Raw genomic sequence first — 16819 nt, forward strand, 5'->3', positions numbered from 1 at the left:
TGGGCAGAAACATTTTCTTCCATTTCCATCCACAGGTCCTCTGTGCTTTATGAAGATCATAATAATTCTCCGCGAAAGAATAGAAATTCTGAAAAATCTATGATACTGTGTTAACGTACTATTAAAATGCCTGTAGTAAAACTTTCATTGGTATCTAGCATGTGGTAGGCAGTGTGTTGACTGAATGAAGCAAGGCTATCATCTCTGAAGAAAAACTCTAGCAAAGATTTTCAAGTTCTGTCCTGCTCATTTGCTGAAGGTGTTGCAGGAGTTACCAAAACATCGTTTGTCATATAACACAGCGCAGAGTGGCTGATAAATTAGAAAGGTGCTGATTTAGCTGATGGACCTGATCAGAGCTGAGAAAACCCCATAGACAACCATCCCCCTACTCCCCAGCCACTGCTGAAAACATAGCTGCTCCTAACTTCTTTCTATATTGGAAACTATATTGAGTTTTGGAAAAAAGTGTTCAGCTGCTACAAAAAAAATAGCTTAGAAATGATTACTGGAAAGCATATTTTTGTACATTAAATGAGTTTCACGTTTTAATGACTTATACGGAGACACGGTGTCAGTGAGAAAGAGTACATACCAGGGGCCATAGCCCCAAATGATGACTTTTATCGTCATAAGCAGACAGTGGGTGTCTTTGGAATAAACAAAGAATTTATTTTTCTTAACCAAAGCTCCAATAAATTTATTTCACTTTGCAATGAAAGGAAAATATTATAGCCTGATTCATATATTTTTACCCCACCCTAATTGGCAGTACTTACTTTAGTAAAATGATCTGGAGACCCCATAAAAAAAATTTGGCACAGTAGCTTTTATATTGCCATCATTCCTTCTACTAAAATGGCTTGCAAAATTATAAAATGTGTAACCCCAACTATTTCCTCATTATTTTGATGCTCAGTAAGCCCTATATTATGGTGTTCCATTTAAAGCTTATGGTGAGTTGAAAAACGCTGTTTTACTCAATTTACTTAATCATTTTTGCACTGTTTCCCAAAGTTCCCTAAAGATCATGAACACCTGGGTTGCTTGGTAAAAATGGATTCCTCGGCCCTGAAACAGACCCATTGAAGCAAAATTTACAGGGGACAAGTCTGGTAAATCTGCATACCTAGCAAGCACACAAGATGATACTTATCCTCGTAGAAGTGGTGAAAGCAATGGAGTAGAGGAAAATTGAGTCCAGACTCAATTGATATGCCAGTTTCCCGTTCTACCCTATATGGAGTTCTCCCATCGTAGAATGATGATTCCACTGGAGAGGTTAATAACGTGGAGTCTTGGCAAATGTACACAACTGTTCTGCCAACCCACAAGCCTAGCTGAAGTGATCAGTTTGGGATCAAAAATTAAATATTTTACTTCTGAATGACATACCAGTTATGTTAAGAAAGTATGTTTTTCCAATATATGTAACTGAAAGAGCATTTGATCCCCTGAAATATCTCCCTACTCGTGTTACATTTTATAGGGAAAATAACTGCCAAAATACAGCAGCTGAGGTGGGAGAGGCCAGGTTGTGTTTACCTAGTTTTGAAAACTTTCTGTGCTTAATTTTTCATTACCCCTATTCCTCTGGAGAATGCTTTTGAGTTTTCTTTAAACTCCTAAGGCCCTAAGGACACTAAGGATCTGGAGTTATCACATATTATGTTTTCAGAAATCCCTCAATAATATGATGGCAATGTGTCTTGGTAGGTGACAAATGACTTCTCTTAATGATTCATGCAGTAACTTTCCCAGAAAAGTGAAATACTGAGTGGCTATCTGGTGAATTCAAACAGTGTAGACAATGAAGAGAGAAAAGAGAGGTCAAGAAAATATATATTACCAGTGTGATAAGATTTGCTTTGAGACCCTAAATGAACAGCTGACCAATTCATCTCTTGGGAGTCTGGATTGTGCAGACTGGCCGGCTTTATCTGTCTCTGTACCCCTCAAAGCCCTTCCAAGGATCACAAAGTCTCCTACAGGATCAAGTCCAAATTACTTACCATGGTATAAGAGGGACTCTGGGTCCAGCTCCTTATCTTCTTTCAGTCCACTTCATGATTCAGCAATAGAAGCCTCTTGTAGCTTCCTCGGCCAGACGTGGTGACTCATGGCTGTAATCCTAGCACTTTGGGAAGCCAAGGTGGGAGAATCACCTGAAGTCAGGGGTTCTAGACCAGCCTGGCCAACATGGCGAAACCCCGTCTCTACCAAAAATACAAAAACTAGCAGAGCAGGGTGGTACACACCTGTAGTTCCAGCGACTCAGGAGGCTGAGGCAAGAGAATCTTTTGAACCCGGGTGGTGGGGGTTGCAGTGAGCAGAAATGGCACCACCGCACTCCAGCCTGGGTGACAGAGCAAGGCTCCATATCAAAAAAAAACAAAAACAAAAAACAAAAGAAGAAGCAGCTTTTTGTAGCTTCCTGTACAGACCCTGGTATTTCCCAGCCTTTGCTGGTGTGATTCCCTCTGCCGCGGCCTTTGCCTCTGGGACTCAGCTTAGCAGTCGTCTTCCCTAAGAAGCCGTCCCTCGGACCCTTTTCACAAGATGGCGCCGAAAGCGAAGAAGGAAGCTCCTGCCCCTCCTAAAGCCGAAGCCAAAGCGAAGACTTTAAAGGCCAAGAAGGCAGTGTTGAAAGGTGTCCACAGCCACAAAAAAAAAGAAGATCCGCACGTCACCCACCTTCCGGCGGCCCAAGACACTGCGACTCCGGAGGCAGCCCGAATATCCTCGGAAGAGCGCCCCCAGGAGAAACAAACTGGACCGCTATGCTGTCATCAAGTTTCCGCGGACCACTGAGTCTGCCATGAAGAAGATAGAAGACAATAACACACTTGTGTTCATTGTGGATGTTAAAGCCAACAAGCACCAGGTCAAACAGGCTGTGAAGAGGCTCTATGACATTGATGTGGCCAAGGTCAACACCCTGATTCGGCCTGATGGAGAAAAGAAGGCATATGTTCGACTGGCTCCTGATTACGACGCTTTGGATGTTGCCAACAAAATTGGGATCATCTAAACTGAGTCCAGCTGGCTAATTCTAAATATATGTATATCTTTTCACCATAAAAAAAAAAAAAAGAAGCCGTCCCTCCTTTGTACCCTATCTTTGTCATTGAAACCACCAATGCCATGACATTGTTGGAGCTCTGAAATGTGAGTAACAGGACAAAGGAACAGAGGAGGGACAGGGCTTATTGGCCTTTATGCCTCCAATGCCCATTACAGAGCCTGGCCTAGGGAAGTTCTCAGAAGGTTGGTTATTGACTAAAAATATGTTAATCCATCCTGAGGGTGTTTGCAAATAGTGAAAATGAGCAGACCAGAGTATGCCTGCCAATGTTGGTTTTCTGTTGTCTGATATCCTTCAAAAATGACCACCATCATTTTTTTTTCTTTATTATAGCCTTGGAAAGAAGGCCCGCAGTAGAAAAAACACTCCATTCATTTTTGATGGAATACATTTGCTTGGTATGCAATGTGATTCTTTTTCTGCCTGTTAACGTGCACGTTTTAAAAATTAGTTGCACCTTTTCCTTTAGAGGTACTTAGTAACCATGTTGTTTCAGATACAAAGGCCTATAGAGCAATGCCCACTGCCCTGTGAATGGGGCCTTTGTTCTCAGCACTGTTTTGGTAGGAAATGGTTGCTATTTAGGTCTCCAAGAGGAAATATAAACTACGCTCACCTAATCAAACAGACCAGTAAATACTGCAGTTAATCTGACAACTTCAAATTCCTGAGTTGCATTCTGAGAAACAATTTAACACCAACAATCATTTAAAGCCTATGTAAATCATAAGCCTTTGGTTACTTAAGAGGTTTATTGTATTTTATTTCATTTCACTTTATTAATTACTGCAAATGCCCAGTTCTAAGTCATATTTCAGGACACAGACTTCTTGTTGGTTGGAAAAGAAAAGAAATCACATTGGAAAATACAGCACTGAGGCTCAAAAATAAAAACATGCTATCCAGATGCCAAAGAGTGGGGAGACACAGCATGGGTGAATATATGAAAGCAAAAGATGACCCTATCACATGAGTATGCTATGCAGTAAGTATTGATCCTGAGGACAGGAGAAACCCAAGTGCAGGTCTTCAATGTCCATTGTTCTCATTCCTTCAGATAGTTACTTCCAAGTAATCTGCACCGAGGCTGTGGAATAAAAAGCAGTACCTGTTTGTTCAAGTTATTAACAGTTTTACAATGCCCTTACTACCTCACCTTGAAGATTCAGTCACCACTTAAGAAATGAAAGCACTGAAACAATATATGAGTGGGGAAAAAAAATCCACCTAGTTCTTAAATGCAGTGCGTAGTGATACTTTAAACCCAACAACCGCAGCAAAAAGATCTCTTAGTTGGAGTTACGGGATATAAATATCACCATGTAGATTCTACCTGTTTGCTCACAATTGCAACAGCCTCTTACAATTTCTCATTGCAGCATAACAGGGAGCAGCGTCCTATATGCACACAGCCTGTATTAAAAGCATTATCTGAACTATTCCTTCCCTTTTGAAGGAAAAAAAAATCAAGTGTTTCTTGTTTTTAAAGGCACCATTGTCACTTCTGGTTGAATGTTTATTTTACTGTCTCCTGCACAGCAGAGGGCATTTCACCTATAAAGAGTGATTACAGAGTACTGGGACAATTTGAATACTCTAATCAATGCTAATTAAAGGAGGAATAAATAAACTTTTATGGCACCAGGGTTCCTACCCTTCATGGAAATTATTGTTAATTTATTGAATCAATAATCTTAAAACAATAAATTATGATGCCCTTTGTTTTATTAAGCCCTTCTCACAGTGTGTTAAAAAGCAAAGGCTTTATAAATATTGCAACAGGCTGGGAGGAGGTTTTCTTAACCAAGTCTTTGTATGTGGTCCGTTATGCAAGAGATGAGACTATAAAAGTTGAAAGTGTGTGTGTTGAGGTATGGGGGACACTTGAGCATGAGTAGACACTAAAATAATAATAATCTCTTTACTACTTAAAATGGCTAAGCAAGGAATTTGGGTTAATTTTCTCATTAACCCTGCCACTGCTTGGGGTGATTTGGTTTCACTCTTCGACTGTTTGAGAATGGCTATATATGAAGAACATATTCATTATAAAACTGGGAGAAAGATTTTCAGTTGATACGTGCTGGACAATGACTGTCCAGAAGGCATCATTGTCCTCAATAGTTTTCTCTTAATCACGTTCTCGTATTTAATCTGTCTTCCACCAAACCTTAGGGAAAACAAAACTCCCCAGCTCGTTTTGAATTGCCAATCTCCTACTATCCTGATCTAGTCAGGATAAGATAAAGTGCCTAAAACAGTGCCTGACACGGGCTGACTCTAAACAAATAGAATGCTCCCTCTCTGGGGCCAACCTAGTGCTGCTTTTCTATCCCACGCGCAACTGTAACAGGTCATGAGAATTGTATCCTTGAAATCTTTATTAGTTTTCTCATTATGTTTTTACCTTTCACAGCTATCAAAGTATCTTTTGGGTACCTATTCATCCTGTTACGAAACTATACCCAAATGCAAACTTTCTGGCTTTAAAAAATAAAATATAATGGGAAAAAGTGCACATTTGGGGTAATATCTGCAGATGAGACATTACCGTAGAAGCAATGTCCCAGAAGCACCTAATATCCAAAGCTTTCTGTAGAGATTAAGCTCCTCTAATGGCTCTATAGCTGCTATATACAATTATGTGCTCACTAACAGCATCCCTTAAAACAGGCAGAAGGGATCTTTGGAGCCGAGCTCTGCATACCTTAATTATGGAACCAATTTGGGACACTATTTGTTCCAACATTTTTTTAAAGGCCTTCCCTAGATCACAAGAACACATCATATCAGGATTACTTTTTGTGCCTGGAGACCACAAACCTGAATGCAGGCCGTTGGAATGGTTCCCCAGAGCGTCAGTGTTCGCCACCACATTCTCCCGGGGGTTTCACAGTTACTGTCACAGGACTGGCCTAAAACCAGAAATATTACTCCCTGGAGCTAACCTGACAGAAGTTCATCATTCTAGAGATCCAGCTCCAGCTATGGAGCTGTGACAGTGCAGCACCTGAAGGGCCCAGCAAGGAAACTAGAAGCAGACAATTTATGGAACTTCCATCCATCATGGATACGGTGATTTGATGAATTCCCAGCAAGTTCAGTAACAGTTCAAGGAATCATCCCGGTATTCCGAAGAGTTTGAGAGATGTACCTAGACCAAAGGAGGAAAAGGAGACCCAGCAGACTATAACCCAAGAGTGATGCTGACTCAACCAGATCCTCACAGAGCTGAGCCATTGGCAGGAGCCCTCGGTCGGAGCCATTTGTAAGGAGTTGATCCAGGCAAGGAAATTCTTGGGCCTATATTAATTTACTGGGAAGGCTCTGGCTAAGTTAGGGATTCTATTTGGGTCCTAGGATTCTTTTCCCTCTGTATATTCCAAAAGCAGCTCTAGAGCCCCTGGAATCTGGCTGAAGGATAAGGCAGAACCATACCCAGCAGTTTTCATTACATTCCATTGCAGGGCAAGACGAATCAGGAGTCCAGGCCGTCAGTAGAACTGGCTGCGATAATCATAAAAGGATGGCTACTGTATACCAAGCACTATCATGGGAAACATATGTTATTTCACTTAATTCTCACAAAAATCCTTTGGGTAAAGTATTGCAATCTAGATCTTAGAAATGAAAGGCAGAGATTCAGAGTGGTGTAGGGACTTGCCCCAGGTGATACAGGGGTGATATTCCTTCTGGGCCTTTCTAGCTCCAAAGGTCATCCTCAAGTCAACAGACCATGCAGACGGACTTTCCCTAAAATTGTTCTGTCACTTTAGCCTGTGTATCTTCAGGACCTTGACAACTTTCTTAGAATTATCTCTCTAACTTGTAGAAATCAATCCAAACCTTGCCCTCATGGCTATTCCACAGTCTGAAATTCTCATAAAGAAAGAATCAATATCCATTATGTAGGTACAGGATTCATGGATTTCAGTGAATTCATTCATAAATAGGAAGGTTCAGTATTGATTTAACGTTAGTGGGTCTATTAATATTAAAGCTGATTATATTAATTGTATTCTTCCAGCCAGCATTCATTCTTTAATGTTCATGCCCTTAGTGCTTGATAGAAAGGATTCACTTCTCATGTTAGGTAAGAGACTCAAGCAACTTGAAGAAATGGAAGGAGAAGTGTTATATGGAGATATGTACATATACAACACAGAGACAGGAATCTTTGGGGGAGCTAAGAACAGCCATGCATCTGGGCTTCACAGAGAGAAAAGCATAGTTTAAGACCAAGAGGGGGTCAAGCATTGTGGCTTATGCCTGTAACCCCAGCACTTTGGGAGGCTGAGGTAAGTGGATCATCTGAGGTCAGGAGTTCGAGACCAGCCTGACCAACGTGGTGCAACCCCGTCTTTACTAAAAATACAGAAATTAGCTGGGCATGGGCATGATAGCAGACACCTGTAATCCCAGCTACTCAGGAGGCTAAAGGAGGAGAATTGCTTGAACCTGGGAGACAGAGGTTGCAGTGAACAGAGATCTCACCATTGCACTCCAGCCTGGGCCACAGAGTGAGACTCCATTCAAAAAAAAGAAAACCACCAAGACAGGTCTAAGACAGTGCTGGAAATTTAGTTATTTTGTCACTTTCATGTTGTGGATACCAGGGTTCAATGCTCAGATCTCCCTTTCAAGGCTAAGGTTCTTACCTGCCCTCCCCACTACTGTGAGTGATGCCTAATCGTGGAGACTCTCTCCACAATTTGCCCTTGGCCAAAGCAAGCTACCAGTGCCCAAGGTTATGAGCCTCCATAGCTAGCAGCCCATGTACAAGGACTGGTCTAGGCCCTTTGCTTCACTCAGGCACAACTCTGATGGCCTCCCATTAGCCAGGTGCAGTGGCTCACACCTGTAAACCCAGAGCTTTGGGAGGCCCAGGTGGGCGGATCACGAGGTCAGGAGATTGACACCATCCTGGCTAACACAGTGAAATCCCATCTCCACTAAAAATACAAAAAATTAGCTAGGCGTGGTGGCACACGCCTGTAGTTCCAGCTACCTGGGAGGCTGGGGCAGGAGAATCTCTTGGACCCAGAAGGCAAAGGTTGCAGTGAGCTGAGATTATGCCACTGCACTCCAGCCTGGGCAATCAAGCAAGACTCCATTTCAAAAAAAAAAAAAAACAATGAACTCCCACTAGATTGGCGGGGGTGGGGGGGTGCTCTGTTGATTCAGAGCTCAGTCTCTCCCTTTCCCGAATTCTGCTGCCCTTTTTCTTCCTGCAAACAAATCTCCCACCTCAAAGTCTGTTCCCAGAAAACCTGACCTAAGACACCTCCTGAAGCACAGAAATTTATCAAACCTTTGCCATAAGTCACTCAACCCTTCTCTGTCTTTGGTTTACCCATTCTTGTTATTACCAACCAAATGTGTCACCCTTGACCAAATGCCTTTTCTTTATATCTCCTGGCTTCTATTTGTTAACTTCTGCATACACATCACTTTGGCTTACTCATAGCTTTAGTTTTCTCTTGGCTCTTCATGGTCTTCCCATCACTGAGCTTCTTCAAGTGAAGCTTTTGTGCTGAGCCATCTCCTATGTCACTGGGAGTACTATGGATTTGGCTAATTTTGGTTCAGGTGCCTATATTTAGATGGAAAATGGAGGAGATTTAGGGTGTAAAACACGGCCACCCCTGCTTAGGAAAAAGCATAAGGCATCTTTCTTAGTAGAGAAGACGATGGGCATGACAACTTCTCTTAGAAGGAGAAGTGAACTTCGGCCAGCACTGTGACTAGCCTGTCCATTGCACTCATAAACCAGATCTAACTATAATCAAGGCATCAGTGACATCTAGGAATTAATTCAACAAATATTTATTGAGGACCTCTTAATCAGGATCCATTTTGGGAAAAGAAATAGACAACAAAATGACAAACTCTTACTCTCATGAAGTTTCCATTTTAGTGTGAAAGACAGAAAAAAAGATAAATAATTGAAATTCAAAGAAAGCAACAACAATCTCAATCAATTTGTACATTTTCCCTGGTAAAACTGACTTCCAGATCCTCAACAGAAAGACAAGACTAGTGAGCTTTTACCTCCTTTCTCTACTCCGCTATCCTGGTAGTGAGCATGAGCAAGAAAATGGCGAGAGAAAGAGAAGAAAGGGAAGAACACATAGCCTTAAATCCACCCGCTTCCTTACTGAGGTCAGCTTTACAAGCGAGAAACAAGAATTATATCCTGAGGGAGAATTCTCTTTTCTCTGTTCAGACTGTTTTATCCAACCATTTGTACTTTTTAACAACATTTATATAGCATTTTTATGGTTTGGGATGCATTTCCATTTAATCATTCAGTCTGTCATTCAGCAAACATTTAGTATCGAAGTATGTGTGTCAGGCTCATAGACCATCTTCTTTCTTCCAAAGGCAACTCTAGCAAAAGAGTAAATATTATTAGCATACCCATTTACCAGATGAGGTTGGTGGGAAAATAAAGCCTAGTAGTAGACAATAAGGAGAATAGAAGAACCTAGGCTTTAGAGCCAAGTGGACTTAAGTTTGTTTCCATATATGTGTCTAAAGGAATAGTCTTGCATATGCAAAGAAAAATTTTTTGAGATGGCTTATGCATGCGATGCAATCACAGAAGAAATATAAATGGATTGAAAGAAACTTAATGAAGAGACAATTGGAGAAGAACAGAAAGATGAGAACAGACAGCAAATAAGAAAACAGGTATTGTGTTAGCTATGTTAACAAGATTGTTCATGATTGCTAAAGTTGAGCCTCAAGTTTTTTATGAGCTTTGTTGCTGTTGGGGAAAAAATGGAAACACAGAAAAGATAATGATTATGTTTTCCTTACTTCCTTTCTCTCTTTCCCCTCCCTTCCTCCCTCCCTCCCTTCCTCCCTTCCTTCTTTCTTTCTCTCTCTCTCTTTCTTCCTTCTTTCATTCTTTTTCCCTTCCTTCCTTCCTTCTTTTTCTTTCCTTCCTTCCTTCCTTCCTTCTCTTCCTTTCCTCCTTGACACGCTCTTGCTCTGTCACCCAGGCTGTAGTGCAGTGGCACAATGATAGCTCACTGCAGCCTGGTCTCCGGTGAGCCTCCCACCCCAGCTTCCTGAGGAGCTGAGACTACAGGTGCTCACTACCATGCCTGGCTAATTTTTCATTTTCAGATTTCTCGTAGAGATGGGGTATTGCTATGTTGCCTAGGCTGGTCTCAGACTCCACAGGCCAAGCCATCCACCTGCCTTGGCCTCCCAATGTGCCTTGTTTTTCAATGAATAAATTCCAAGGGGTTGGGGGAGGGAGAAAAAAGTAGAACTTACTGATTAAAAGAGAATTAAGTGACATATCCCCCAAACCAACTATAAAACAATGACTTAGGAAAAAATTGGATAATTCTTAACTGTGACTTTTTTATGTTAAGAAATTGCTAACAGCCGTGCGCGGTGGCTCAAGCCTGTAATCCCAGCACTTTGGGAGGTCGAGGCGGGTGGATCACGAGGTCAAGAGATCGAGACCATCCTGGTCAACATGGTGAAACCCCGTCTCTACTAAAACTATAAAAAATTAGCTGGGCATGGTGGCGCATGCCTGTAATCCCAGCGACCCAGGAGGCTGAGGCAGGAGAATTGCCTGAACCCAGGAGGCGGAGGTTGCGGTGAGCCAAGATCGCGCCATTGCACTCCAGCCTGGGTAACAAGAGTGAAACTCCGTCCCAAAAAAAAAAAAAAAAAAAAAAATTGCTAACAATTTTAGGTGTGATAATGGCATTGTGTTTATGTTTTTAAAAGAGACATTATCTTTAAGATACATATTGAATTATTTACGGCTAAACTAAAAAAGATGAAAACCACAATAACTATGAAATTCCTGTTGCCCCCACATTAGCTTTGTAACTTTGGGCCAATTACCTCACTTTTTTCTACCATAAATGGATAGAAATGCAATATATTGCTCAGAGGTATGAAGATTAAGTGAGATACATATAGTCAATCTACATAATTTGTGTATTCCTTATTTGAATTCCCCTACTTGCTAACATTTATTTGTAATCCCAAAGGCAATGCTTATGGGGACTTTGTGGTCATTCTCAGACATGCACACAGTGGCGAAACACATTGAGTTACCTGGAATCCACGTTCAGCTGAGGTTGAACCAAGTGTGCCTCTTGTTTCAGTTCTCATACTGTAAACAAATGTCCTTTTCATGGTCTATTTAATGCCATGATTTTTGTGTTTTTATGGGTTTTGTTGGTAATTTCTCTGTTCGTAATGCATCCAAATAGTACTGAAGTGCTATCCAGTGTTCTTAAGTGCAAAAAGGCTGTACCATGCCTTCTAGAGAAAATGTGCATGTTAGATAAGCTATGTTCAGGCCTGAAGCTGTAGTGCTGTTGGCCAAGAGTTCAATGCAATGAATCAACAATATATGTTGATTTCTGTCCTTAAACAGAAACATACATAAAACCTGGTTATGTATTGACCAATTAACAACAATGCTGTGACCAGAGGCTTGCAGGAACCTAACCCTGTATTTCCCCTAGGAGCAATGATTCAGCATTTGCTATTTCAGGGTTCATAGCAACTTTATAAAATTTAACTACTATGAATAACAATAATCAACTGTACAGAAATGGCCTACGCTAACACTATCCTTAGAGCAAGCACTCAATAAATGTTTTTACCTCTTCTTAAGTGATAGAGACCAAACCCTAAACTGCCTTCTGCAGACTAATTTTCTGGACTCTTTATTCTTGAGAAAGCCCCTCAGCCTGTGGATACATTATAATGTGTGTAACACACTATTTGATCAAACAGACCTTCATCTGTACATGTTTTCCATCTTTCAGCCGTTTTTTGTTTCTCTGGGGTAATCTTGGTTAACAGACAATGCATTAGGCTTGGAATTAGAGAGCCTGGGTCAGGCTTCTGATCTTATGAGTTGTGTGATCCACAGTCATATCTCAAGCCCTGAGGAGTTCTCAGCAATAAAAGAAAATGCAATAAAACTCCAAGTTTTATGGTAGGACTAAAAGACAGAGATGAATATAATCTGAAAAAGCTAAGGGAAGGCTTAAGGGGACTTATAAAAAACAAGTTTGAAGCTACCTTCCCCCCGGCACCAGTGAGTGCTGCTTGTGCCCACCATCCCTGAAGAACTCCTGGCAAGTTGCATATCCCACTGTGATTTCCAAATCCAAATTTATTTCTGGCCTTCTAAATAGGTATGCCAGGCCTGCTCAGCACCCCAGAATCAGCATGTTTCCTGGAGCATCCATTTTGCTAGAATGTTCATTAACCAAAACATATACTAAAATTAAACTTCTCCATAGGAGCATGAAGTACATGCTTTTGGTGTTCCGCAGTATCTCCTCCCCATTCACCTTGGATTGTACCTGCAACAGAGAGAGCAGTTCTCACATAAGCCAAGGCATCCCAGCCTGAGCACCCACTATGTCTCTCAGCTTTCTCATCTCAAGCTCTTTCCCAAAGCCTCCGGAGCTTGCTGAAGCTGCACGGAGGGCAAACCCAGAAGTGCAGGAGAGAATGCCCCTGGGGAGAATTCAAGGTAATGAGAGCCAAGGGCCTCAGCTCCATGTCCTTTAGAGGAGCAATTCTGAGAAGGAATGTGCATGGTTCCTCAAAAGCTGAAGACCCTGTTGTCCCCAACAGGAAGCAGCTGAGGAACACATACTTTATTGAATGTCTGTCATTCCTGTCTCACTCTCCCTAATCCCTCACCTTCCAAAAGCTACCTGTACCCAAGTCCTTGTTTAAGGCTCTGCTTTTGGATTAGAAGGAGCTATTTGGTTAGAAAAATGGACTTGAGCTTCATTTGGACAGCACTTTTACATAAGATTAAAGAAATCCATGGTGAAACCCCGTCTCTACTAAAAGTAGAAAATGGTGGCAGGTGCCTGTAATCCCAGCTATTGGGAGGCTGAGGCAGGAGGTTGAACCTAGGGGACAGAGACTGCAGTGAGCCAAGATAGCACCACTGCACTCCAGCTTGGGAGACAGAGCAAAACTCCATCACACACACACACACAGATTAAAGAAATCCAATTGTCTGTCTAAAGACACACCAAACTTCTCACAGATACATGACAAACTTTAAAGCACAATTTTAATGTATTAAAAATAAAAAGATGTCAAGAAACTTCTCTTTTGGTTCTACATTGACCAATATGTCTAACCTCCAGTCTATTCTCTATGATTAAGATTCCTGAGTGAAACAAAAAATTCGCTCTGATCTTTTTTCTCTTTCTTTCTTTTTTTTTTTTTTTTTTTTTTTTTTTTTTTTTTTTTTTGAGACAAGATCTCACTCTGTCACCCAGGCTGGAGTGCAGTGGTGCAATTACAGTTCATGGTAGCCCCAACCTCCTGGGCTCAAGAGATCCTCCCACCTCAGCCTCCTGAGTAGCTGGCACTACAAGTATGCACCACCATGCCTGGCTAATTTTTGTTTTCATGGGTGTAGAGATGGGGGTCTCACTGTGTTGCCCAGGCTGGTCTCAAACTTCTAGGCTCAAGCAATCCTCCAGCCTCAGCCTCCCAAAGTGCTGGGATTACGGGTATGAGCCACCACACCCAGCCCAGTCTAACGTTAATAATCAATATTATCCATCCACATAACCAATCAGGAGTTGACTATAACTGAATGCCAGTGCCAAGTTCTACAAAACTCTCTTTCAGGAGGTGGGGCTTGGAGAAGGTTTCAAAGTTTGTTCACTTTGATATCTCACCTACTAGGAGGTTCAAGGGGAACTGTGTCATAAAGAGAGGCCACCCTACCTCTCAGGCAAAGGAAAATGGAAATCTGATTCAGAACCTGGATATTATGACTACATGAATCATACCAACATAAAATTAACTTTCTTTCAAAGGATTCTTTGACCCTGCCAATCTGATTTTTAAAAATCTGTATACACAAGAGTATGCTACTGTTTTATTCTGAAGGATTTCAGGAGCCATTGCTTTAAAAACTACCTTCACAATCAAGATTCTTCCTAATGATAACAAAATATGAGTTGCCATCGAAATTGAATAAACATATGTACTTGGACACTCCCTTACTGAGCACTTACCCTTGGGAAAGATGAGTTTATACCCAATGTCTATACATTGTTGCTCATATTTCAAAGTGAAACTGAAGAAAAGAATTAAATCAAAAGAAATTAGTAGCTGATTTTTAACTTTTTTTAAAAAAGAGTTGACAGATAAAATAATATGTATTTACTGTGTGCAACATGATACTTTGAAGTATATATAAATTGTGGAATGACTGAGTCTATCCAATTAACATATGTGTTACTTCATGTAGTTATCATTTGTGTGGGGAGAACAATTTACATGCACTCTCAGCGTTTTCAAGAATACAGTATATTACTAACTATAGTCACTATGTTGTATAGATTTCTCGAACTTATTTCTCCTATCTAACCATAATTTTTAGCTTTCAATCAGTGATAGAATTTCAATGTATACCTATTAAGCTATTTCCCCAGGATGCCCTGTGCCAGATTGTCTGATTCATCATTCTTCATCTTATAATCTACACTGCACAAGTTACAGTCTTCTCTAAGTTTTATGAGACAGACATGAGTACTGATTTTGGCATGAAGATCTGGGTTGCTTCGGCCCTATTGAAGTTCAAGAAAAGCTGTACAGTTTGTACAAGACTTCCATCCTCATCCTCACTAGCTTGGATTTTGTTTTGTTTGGAGAGGGGTGACAAATAAACAAAAACCCCTATCAAAAGCAATGAGGAAATAACAGTTTACAATATATTCTCTTTTAAAAACTTAGCATCATTAGTTTTATTCCTTATATGGCCAGCAATGTATCCACCCCCACATCTTCTGAATGTGGAGGTCTGGGTGATGAAATCACATTGCCCTCCTGTTGCTGAGGTCAAGCAACAAACTAATGGGCCACTTTATGAGCATATCGTGTGTGCTCTCTGAGTTTGCTGTAAATTACTGCTAGATTGTTTTTGTCCCCTCCTTTTAAAAAATAGACTCTGGACCCAAACTCTGCTATTTGATGACAAGAAAAAGCACAGACAATACTACTGCTACTCATCCATCCATTTCTTTCATCATGCCCTGATTTCATAAGTTGTCCAAATAATGACTCTTCTCCAACCTGGAAGGTGGAAGTGAATGGTAACAAGGCAAGTTTTACTGAATCACACCTGTCCTATGTTCCACTGGTTTGACTCCATCACCAGAAACTGTGTGTCCTTGGTATCAACTACAACTGACTGGTCGAAGATGAATTATATAAATAGTTTTCACTTTACTTTTTTTTTTTTTTTTTGAGTTGAGTTTTACTCTTGTCACCCAGGCTGGAGAGCAGTGGTGCATTCTCAGCTCATTGCAATCTTTGCCTCCCAGGTTAAAGTGATTATCCTGTCTCAGCCTCCCAAGTAGCTGAGATTATGGGTGCCCGCCACCATGCCTGGCTAATTTTTTGTATTTTTAGTAGAGATGGGGTTTCACCATGTTGGGCAGGTTAGTCTTGAACTCCTGACCTCAGGTGATCTGCCCGCCTTGGCTTCTCAAAGTGCTGAGATTAAAGGTGTGAGCCACCATACCCGGCCTACTTTTTTTTCTAATGAAGGAAAAGAGATCAGAATATTGGCACTTCTGCAGAACTATGTCATTCATATTGAAAAACATCTGGACTGGACAGACTCACTTTTTTGGGAGTGGAAGCAGTTTGAAAACGGTTATGATCCACATAACTGTGTTTGTGATTTTGTTTCTGGAACTTTTTTCTGTCTGTTGGTGGTCATGCACTGAAGCTTCTTGGAAACCTACTCGGTGTGAATTAGTCTGTAGTTTGTACCTTTCACATATCACCATCTGCCAAAGGCGGTACAGAGTTTTCCAGGCCAATCCATTGAAGGAGGACCAAGGATGTGCAATCCTGGGGCACAGTGACAGATTGTGTGGCATCAATGTAACACAGAGTCCAATCAGAAGTAGATTTGAATGTAACTCATTTATTGATTCATTCATTGCCAAAACATTTACTCACCATCTATTATGTGATCCATACTATATAGGCCATGGGAATTCAAAGTAACTAAGATAACTTACCCTGTAAATGCTCATAGTCTAATGAGGAAGGCAGGTAAGCAGTTATAATCAAAGAGAAAGGGGCTGATATAGCCTGTACAAAAGGCTAGAAGTATGGATGATAAATGATGAGGCCGTTGCATTTTATAGCTCCATGAGAAAATGAACTTGATTTTCATTGCTTCAAATCCACATGGCTTTCCTTGGAAACATCTTGCCAGTAAATTAAGAGAATTCAATAAGAATTTCTACCTTTTTAGACTTCGACGCCCCAGTGTAGGGGAGAAGAGGAAAATTATAGATTTTCTTTCCCATGGGTGTTTCATGGGCCACCACCGTGGTCAGAGTCAAGTCCATGGTGTAACTCACAGCTCTTATCTCTGCAGCTGCACACAGGGCTCCGAATCCTCACGCAGGGAAGCAATCAGATGATGGAAATATCTTTCTAACAGACATGCAGGACAGATAGACTTTCTGTTACTTTAGAATCATTCTACTTTCTTGGCAAGTTCTAAGAAGGATAGACTATAGTCTCCTTAAAAGGCCTCATTATGCAGAAAGGTAGCATCTGAGAAAGAACAGAAGGAAGGGAATGAGGGACAGAAAGAAGAAGAAAGGAAATGAGAAAGAAGGATAAAAAGGAAGTAAAGAAAGAAGGAATGCAAGATAATTATAGCATTTGAAA

General features: G+C 41.0%; 1 pseudogene; it reads left to right on the top strand.

Annotated features, from left to right (window-relative positions):
- The first annotated feature begins 2544 nt into the window (after positions 1–2544).
- Positions 2545–3031, top strand: LOC108300156 (annotated as a pseudogene).
- The last annotated feature ends 13788 nt before the right edge of the window (positions 3032–16819 follow it).

The sequence above is a fragment of the Cebus imitator genome, unplaced genomic scaffold (assembly GCF_001604975.1).
Source record: "Cebus imitator isolate Cc_AM_T3 unplaced genomic scaffold, Cebus_imitator-1.0 Scaffold25, whole genome shotgun sequence".
Classification (NCBI taxonomy): domain Eukaryota; kingdom Metazoa; phylum Chordata; class Mammalia; order Primates; family Cebidae; genus Cebus; species Cebus imitator.